This window comes from Chelon labrosus (genome assembly GCF_963514085.1).
Source record: "Chelon labrosus genome assembly, chromosome: 16".
Lineage (NCBI taxonomy): Eukaryota > Metazoa > Chordata > Actinopteri > Mugiliformes > Mugilidae > Chelon > Chelon labrosus.
In genome coordinates, this window is record NC_140349.1 from 3,861,105 (window position 1) to 3,870,684 (window position 9,580).

The following is a 9,580-nucleotide window of genomic DNA, read 5'->3' on the forward strand; positions in this document are numbered from 1 at the left end:
GATATGGTGGGGGGTGTGGAAGGGTGGTGGGGGGTCTGGTAGGGTGGTATGTGGTGGGGAGAGTGTAAATTGAGCCAAATTTGATCCACACAACCCAAAACTGTTTAAATGATGCATGGATGCGTGCAACTACCAATATTCTTGGCGGGTCATTTTTGACCCGTAACACCACAGATGTCACTTTTTTTTTTTAGAGGCTTTTAGAATTTACTAAAATGGTGAAAAACTATTTTGTTGTGTTAAGATAGATGTTCCTGAGGATATCATGAAGTCTTGTTCCAATCAAAACAAGGAAACTGTACTTTTTACACATTTTAAATGGTAAACGGGTCAAATTTGACCCTAACACAATATAAGGGTTAATAAATTAAAACAATTACTCAGATGTCCAAGTAAAATGTATTTTTTATTTCTCAGTAGGTTACGTTGATAATTAAATTTGATGACTTTGTCCTTCAGCTGCAAATTTACAGTGAAGAACCATGAATTATTAAAGAAATAAACAAAGAAGGACAGTTAGTATAGCAGTTTAGAAAAAAAGAAGATGGAAAAGATAGACCATGACTTCAGTAGTAGCAGTAGTTGTAGTAGTACAATTTTATTAATTATTTAAAATAAAAAATATTTGTTGGTGCCATATTACATATAAGATCATGCATTCATTGGTGTGGATGTTACTTAGACATGTAGCACCCACCTAGACCAGACCAGGCACCCCCACCCCATAGCAATGACACTCCTTGATGGCAGCAGGATGCAGCCTGACACAGACACACACACAAAAACACTTTAGGAACAACTAAAAAAAAGAACATGAAGAACAGCACAAGGTGTTGACCTGGCCTCCAAATTCACTAGATCCCAAACTGATCAGGTATCTGTGGGATGATCCACAGAGGCTCCTCCCCTCAAAGACCCCCCCATTATCATTGGCTGATCAGCTGCTGAGGTGACGTCTCGCTCTTTGACTTTGTTATCAGATTTTATTAGTTATCCTTGTTGTTGGGCATTTTCACACAAAAGCCAAGACTGACCAGGTGTGTCACCTCTGTTGTTGTTAGATGTTTTGTATTTGAAATGAAGATCCTTGTTTTACAGCCTGTTGTCTTTATGTAAATCAATGAATTATGACACAATGTAGACTGCAATCAAATCCACACAAGCAAAAACAGAACCACACTCAGTAAACAAATGGTATACACATCGTTGGTGTATGTTGGCATTGAGAAAAATCAGATGCCTCAGCTTTGATGGGCTGAGGGAGTGAACGGCTGGAGCAGGTCGGACAGATACAGTTTGAATTGAATCCAGAAACAAACCACTAAAATTGCAGTAATGTGTTATGGAACTGCTCTCCTCCAGTGAACCCTGCTAGACTTGTTCTGTGTGTTACCGGAGCTGGTGTGTTTTAGACTTTAGCAGCAGACAAGTAGAGACAGACAGCTATAGATGAAGCAGCAGAGACACAGACATCCCTCTGAACATATTGTAGAAAAAGAAGCTAAAACATTGTAAAGGATTATAAATAATAATTGGTTAAAGCCCTTGTTCACCTGTTGGAAGGTGAAATATTCATGGAATGTAAACATAACAAGCACGAGAGCCCAGGCAAGACTGGGTTGTACGCTTAATTGAAGATGACCCACAGCAATGGGAAAGGATCACCCAGGAGTGCATACATTATCAGCACCTCTTCAAAGACAAAAGCGACAGTATCAAGCTGCACGCAAACCAAACTGGAGGTAGGTTACAGATAGGAGAATGGATTTATAACACACAGCAATCCTTCTGACTTCAGCCCCAGATTAAAGGTTGTGGTATAGTAATATATGTCAACAACTAAATATTTAAACAAAGCTTTGAAAGAATTTTACCCATCTGTTGTAGTTGTAAGTAAACAACTGTTAGCATGCTAACTTGCTCATGTCCAGCCTCAGAGTTTCCTCATCCGAGCTGCCACGTGTCACTATGAAAGATGGATTAGTATGGAAATGAATTCTCCTCGTGGATAAAATAGATCCTGGATCTGACTCTTGTTTCCTCTCTCTCAGGTGCTCTCATTGTCCAGCAGATCATGGGCTGTGAATGGGATGACGAGAGCGAAAACATTGTTGCTTCTAAACAGTACGGTTTGAACGGAGAGGACTACATTGCGTTTGATTTTAGGACGGAGACTTGGATCGCTTCACACCCAGAGGCTGAAACCACTAAACAGGAGTGGGACGGAAATAAAGACAATAATGATTTTTGGAAGAACTACCTCACATCCATTTGTCCCGCATGGCTGAAGAAGTTTTTAAAGTATTATAAGAGTTTTCAGCTCAGAAAAGGTAAAGTCAGATGTCCTGATGATTCTGGTTATGAAGATAAACAGCCTCAAGAATTTTAACTAGTTAGAGAGGCTAGTCAGAGTCTATGAGGTGCAGCACCATAGACATATATAGATAGACGCGTCATTGACTGTGGAGGGACGTGCCTAAAGCGCCGCCATCTTGGTACAGGGCTCGCAGAAGCAGCGGTGCATGAACATACGAAGGAAAGAGGTACTCCTCAATCTCAAAGTAGAATTATTCGCTGAATTTTGGACCGATTTCAAAACGTATTGAACTGTTAAAAACGTCACACATGTAGCTATGATAAAAATATGGTTTTACTACCCAAATACAATTTTTACTTAATGTTATCAGCAGACTAGCTTCTGACAGAGGATTGTAAAGAAAAGATGCCGGACTTCAACTGAGCGATTTATGATCACTTTTATTGTGTAGAAACCCCATTCCTCCATAGATGTAATGCACTGTAGGAGCGAGTGGCCCTGTTCCAAGATGGCCGCCCTGTAGGCACGCCGCTCTAGTAGACGGCAGCACTCAATGTCGCGTCTATCTATATATGTCTATGTGTAGCACAACCAGAGGCATTAAATATGAATGTGGGCACCCACTAGTGGTGCTGGATTTATTTCTAACACGAGAAACACATGACATTCACTCTAATAATGACATCATCTCTCTCTCTCTCTCTCTCCAGTTCTCCCCTCAGTGTCTCTCCTCCAGAAGACTCCCTCCTCTCCAGTCAGATGCCACGCTACAGGTTTCTACCCTGACAGAGCCATGATGTTCTGGAGGAAAGATGGAGAAGATTCATGAAGGAGTGGAACATGGAGAGATCCTCCCCAACCATGATGGATCCTTCCAGATGAATGTTGACTTGAACATTTCATCAGTCTCAGCTGAAGACTGGAGGAGGTACGACTGTGTGTTTCATCTCTCTGGTGTGGAGGACGACATCATCACCAAACTGGAGGAAGAACAGATCAGAACCAACAGAGGTAAGAGTTAAAATTGATGATGGTGAGAAACACAAAATAATATCCCCATGTTCGTTTTTGAAATTATTTTTAATAATATGGTTTTTCCTTTTTTTCTGAATGTGTGAACTGTCACTGCTACTATGGATATTAAGACCCTAACCCTAACCCTCAACAACTTAAACTGAATCACTGTACACGTGATGACTGATGTCAGATTATCTGTACTCATTTTCTTAACCTTCTCTATCTTCTCATGTTGTTTATTTTCTGAGCAGAGAAACCCTCTGACACTATCATCCCCATCACTGCTGCAGTAGTTGCTCTTGTTCTTGTCCTCATTGCTGCCATCGGGTTTTCTGTTTACAAAAAGAAGAAAGGTGAGAGAATCAAAGAAGCAGAGATGATGAATTTGTCCAGATTAAATTGACCAGATTTGACTTTTTGATCTATCCATTTTAACTGTAATCTGAAATTATATTTATATTATCTTTCTTTTTTTAATTTCAGACAATTTCCTGAAATCTCGTAAGTAGAACTTGTTTTTGTTCTTTAGTTTTCTTACTGGTGACATATTCCCAGGATCAACAGACTAACTGTGTGTTTCTGACATTATAGCTGCTGACAGCACTGAAGTCTCAAAGAGGCTGAATCCAGATTAACACAGCTCCCAGCACACACTGAAGTCAAGTATTCACATCTCCAGTTACACTATAGTGCAGTAGAAAATTAAGTAAGGAACTTTAAGTTTGGGGTTAAGGACAGGGAGTTATGGAGTTATATCAATGGAAAGTCAGTTCAACGCTCAAGCTTGAGTGTCATGGTCATAGAGCTACATTTTAAAACAATAAAAACAATAAACATTACAAAGTCTTCTTTAGGATTTAGTCTCTGTGACTGTTAAGTGCATTGATTAGTTTGAACATGTAAACATAGAAAGCTTTATCTCCACGTGTCCAAATCTCAAAATGTGACCCATGATTAACACAATACAGAAACCACATGAATCTGATGTGGTTTGTGTGAAAATGGATCCAGAAAGTGTTAAGATGACTGGAAACAACTTGTCTTCTTGAGTTTAGATTGGTGGAGAAAATGTCTTAGAATCCTTTCTGTGTGGAGTTTGCATGTTCTCCCTGTGTCTGCGTGGGTTCCCTCCAGGTACTCCAGCTTCCTCCCACCGTCCAAAGACATGCTGGTTATGGTTGTCTGTCTCTCTGTGTTAGCTCTGTGATAGACTGGAGACCTCTCGCCCTATGACAGCTGGGATAGGCTCCAGCCCCCCCACGACCCTTCACAGGACAAGCGGTTACAGGAAATGAATGAATGTTTTATTGTATGTGAATATTCTGTTGAGTATCTGGTATGAGCAATGTTTGGAAAATCAGGAAGTCTGATTGGACCTATTGTAAAGGTTGTATTTCAGTAACGTTCCACTAGAGGGCAGAATCAACCGTAAACTCATTATAGCTGTGGTTAAAAGTTACTGAAGTGGAAATAAAATGGCCATAACATCTGCTGAACTGATTTATTTATTTATTTTTTTTATTGTGATTACTATGACTAAAGATGAAGATGATGTAAACATTAGTACACAGTACACAGACATGAGAACAGATAAAACACACAGAAGAATTAGAAACAAAATTGAAATCATAAAACAATCAAATAATAAAAACAATAAGAACCAACATTGCAAACTGAGTTAAGAGCCAAAGAGAAAACTGTGTTTTAAGAGAGAATTTAAAAAGAAGAAGTGAGTCAAAAGCAGGTCGTTTCGTTTGATGCGAGGTCACCTCTCGACTTCCTCTTTGTCTTAGGGACAACCAACAATGACTTATCTGCTGACCTGAGACAGCCTGAGGTAGTGACGGGTAGTTTGACTCTTTTCTTAGAGACGTCTCTTTTGACACAGCTCCCAAAGAAGAGCCAGCTTTCGGCTCCTGAACAGCTCTTTATTTAGTATCGTTTATAGCCTAATACTTTAACCCAACACAGCAAATAAATATGGTTTGTCTGTTGACAAGCCCTTTTGCATTCAATGTTTTTATGAGAAGCCTGATAATTGTCTAATTTTGTGCAGTTGTCCTGTTACAAAAGCATTCTTACTTTTGTGTAATATTTCAATAAAACTTGTGCAATTGTGCAAACAAATGAATAAAACACTGCAATCAAATCCACACAAGCAAAAACAGAACCAAACTCCATGAACAAACGGTATAAATGTCCTTCAAATCAGATACCTTAGCTCTGATGGGCTGATAAGATTTCTTCTCATCATGAGTATCTGCCCTGTTCTCTGCTGTCAGCCACAGAGTCTTTATTAATAAGCAGTGATGAACGAGTAAAAGGAAAAAAATAGTGAGTAGCCAGCTCTCACTTGAATCAGCTCTTAGAGCCAGCTTTTTTGTGCATGACTTATGAATAGCGTGAGGGAATGTAAAGCTGGAGCAGGTCGGACAGATACTGCGGAGCGAGGCCATGAACACATTTAAAAACAGATAAAAGAATTTTTAATTGAATCCACAAACAAACCGCTAAAACTGCAGTAATGTGTTATGGAACTGTTCTCCTATAGTGAACCCTGCTAGACTTGTTCTGTGTGTTACCTGTACCTAGCAGCAGACAAGTAGAGACAGACAGCTTTAGATGAAGCAGCAGAGACACAGACTTCCCTCTGAACATATTGTAGAACAAGAAACTAAAAGATTATAAATTGTGGAAGTTCATTTTAATGTGTTCTGGTTAAAGGCCTTGTTCCCCATTTGGAAGGTGAACATCCCTCAAATATTCACTTCCTTGTAAACACAACAAGGGCGTAGAGGATAAAATCATCTGACTTTTCATCTCAGTTCTTCCTCTCAGCTCGTCACCAGCTGTCTGGACAAGATGAAGAAGCTAATGATTCTGCTCCTCCTCTGTCACGCTGCATCTGCAGGTAAGACCGTGATAAGTACAGACATATATTTATATTTTCTAATTAGTTTGATTATAGTAAGGTATACTGAACATGCAGCTGTTTGTGTTCTAGAGCTAAAAGGAAACTAATGGGACTGCATGTATTCACAGATAAATATGTGTCAGCTGTCTCATGGACCCTAGTCTAGATGATGTGTTCATTGTCAATGTGGCTTTTCAGACATATTCATTAAGATATTAAAACACATTCTAATTCCATCATAAGCTGTGTACTATCATAATGCTGTTAAAACTCATTTTGCTACAAGGAAATACATCGAATGTTCAACAGGACAAAACTAATAAATCAGGTTGGTTGTGTTTTCTCTTTGCTCTGGAGTGCAGAGATTGAGCAAAAATAAAAATACCAGGGACAACTGAATAATGTTATAAAATGATACATTTAAATGACTTAAGTTCTGTTTTCCCTGCAGAGAAACACTCTTTGATGTTGTATTTCATGATGTCTTCTGGAGTCCCAGACGTCCCAGATTATGTGGTAGTGGGAAGTCTTGACAGTATTATCATAGCTTACTACGACACCACCATGAAAGCACCAGAACTCAGACAAGAGATAATGATAAAATTTATTGAAGAAGATCCACAACAATGGGGAATTCTCATGCAGCGCTGCCTGGACTATTATCACACCCTCAAACATCGAAGTGCCAGATTTATGCAACACTCAAACCAAACTGGAGGTATGTTACTGAACATATTTTTTTCTTATATTTATTTCAACCCTAGATTAGACCAGACTTCAACTAGTGCTGTAATGTTCAGGATAATAATAACAATACAAAACTTAACTTAGAATATTGTCCCATTCTTCTCTCCATATAATCAAGCTCTCTTTCTCTCTCTCTCTCTCTCTCTCTCTCTCTCTCTCTCTCTCTCTCTCTGAGCGCATGCGTGAGCGTGGTGAGTGTGGAGTGAGCGTGGTGAGTGAACGACTCTGATTTCAATCTTTTTTCTCTTTATTTATATGTGTTTTCTTTGTTGATTTGTTTTGTAAGTTAGTGGGTTCTTTATTTGTTTTTTCGGGGTGGTGGTGGGGGGGTAGTTGGGCATTATGCCCGTTGTGGGTAGTCAGGAGGAGCTGGAGAAGCTCACTCGCCGGCATGCGGTGAAAGTTTTACCGCAGGCCGGCTGTTCAGTGGAGGAGGTCGGTTATGCTGTAGGAGAGGTGGTGGGGTTTAACAGCATCAAGTCAGCGTCTCGCATGAACAGTGCTGTAGTGATCTTTTTAGATGAGGTGTGTAAAGTAGAGCAGGTGGTCGAGTCTGGTATCGTCCTCAGGGACACGTTTACCCCGGTCTATCCACTCGTTAACCCGTCAAAGAAGGTCACTATTTCAAACGCCCCGCCATTCATAAAAAACGATGAGTTGCGCAAAGCTCTGTCCAGGCATGGACAGATAGTGTCCCCCATAAAGATGGTGCTGTTGGGATGTAAGTCTCCCAAACTAAAACACGTGGTCTGTCACAGAAGACAATTTTATATGATCCCCAAAGACGCTGACAGTCACCTCAATCTGACACTCACGTTTAAGATCGATGGTTTCAACTACATTGTCTTTGTCACTTCTGATAATATGAAGTGTTTTGGTTGTGGGGCCGAGGGGCATCTCATCCGAGCGTGTCCCGAGGCCAGGAAGGAAGACGCCGGCGCCTCGGGCTCGGGGCGGCCGGCTGATGACGCCGACGCTTCGGGAGCGGGGCGGCCGGCTGATAACGCCGGCGCCTCGGGCTCGGGGCGGCCGGCGGAGGACGCCGGCGCCTCGGGCTCGGGGCGGCCGGTGGAGGATGCGGACACCTCGGGATCGGCTACGGTTGAGGATGAACATGACAACAGTTAAATGGAAAAAACAATAGACGGGGGGGAAACAGGAAACATAGTGAGCAGTAGGCCTATCAATGATAACCTGGTGAATGATGAGTTGATGGAAGAAATATCTGATGAACGGTGTCTCAGCATAAATTTAAGTAAAAGAAAGAAATCAGCTGATAAAGGGCAGGGGGGAGGTAAAACTAGGAAGACTCTGCAGAGCCTCTCTGATGAGGAAGAGGAGGCTGAGCTGACCGTCTCTCAGGAGGAGAGAATCACCTCCTATTCTGTGGAGAAGATCAGGAAGTTCTTGGCTGAGACTAAAGGTCATAGGGCGGTGAAGACTGAGCAGTTCTTCCCTGATCTAAATGGTTTTATCAGGTCTGTGAATCAGCTCAGAAAAGAAGATGTGTTCAGTGATCAGGAGATTTACAGACTCAAGAAGCTGGTGACTAAGGCCAGAGCTGCTTTGATTGAGGATGATGATTGATTTTATGAATATGTGCACTTTATTCTTTGTCACTGTTTCTGCTGTGTGTCTTTTGGTCATGGTGAACATTAATATTGGGACCATTAACATTAATGGAGCACGCAGTGATGCAAAGAGAGCCTCTCTGTTTAAACTGTGTGAACTGAAGAAGCTGGATGTGCTGTTTGTCCAAGAGACTCATAGTGACAGTAAAAATGAGGGGGACTGGAGGAGGGAGTGGTCAGGGCAGGTTTTCCTCAGTCACAAACAGTCCAACAGTGCTGGGGTGGGAATCCTGTTCTCCAGAGCCTTCAGTCCTCAGTCTGTGGAGCTGCACCACGTCATGGCTGGACATGTCCTCATGGTCAAAGCATTTTATGAAAATGTGAAAATGGTCTTCCTGTGTGTATATGCCCCAGTGTTGAGTGTGAACAGAATGACTCTGTTAAATATGTTATGTGATGTTATTGGTGGTATTTCTGATGAGTATTTATTCCTGGGGGGTGATTTTAACTGCACTGCTGATGCGTCACTAGATAGAAATCACCTGGAGCCTCATCTTGCCTCGTCTGCTCGGCTCAGGCGTCTCATTGAAACACATGATTTGAAGGATGTGTGGAGGGGTTTAAATGGCAGGAACAGACAGTATACCTGGTCTCACTGCAGAGACAACACAATGTCTCTGGCCAGACTAGATCAGTTTTATTGTTTTAAACATCATTTTAGTGTTTTTAAAAGCTGTCGTATTGTCCCAGTGGGTGTGTCGGATCATTCATTGGTTCAGTGCAGCATTTTTATTCAGAATGTGAAGACATCCAGTGCCTACTGGCATTTTAACACAGCTCTTTTAGAAGACCGTTCTTTTAGAGAGGCTTTTAGTTTTTTATGGTTTTCACACAGGGAGAAGAAGTCCATGTTCACATCAGTGCAGAAGTGGTGGGACTTTGGAAAAACTGTCATAAAGCAATTTTGTCAACAATATAATCGCAACGTCACCAAACAAATTACCAGATCCCTTC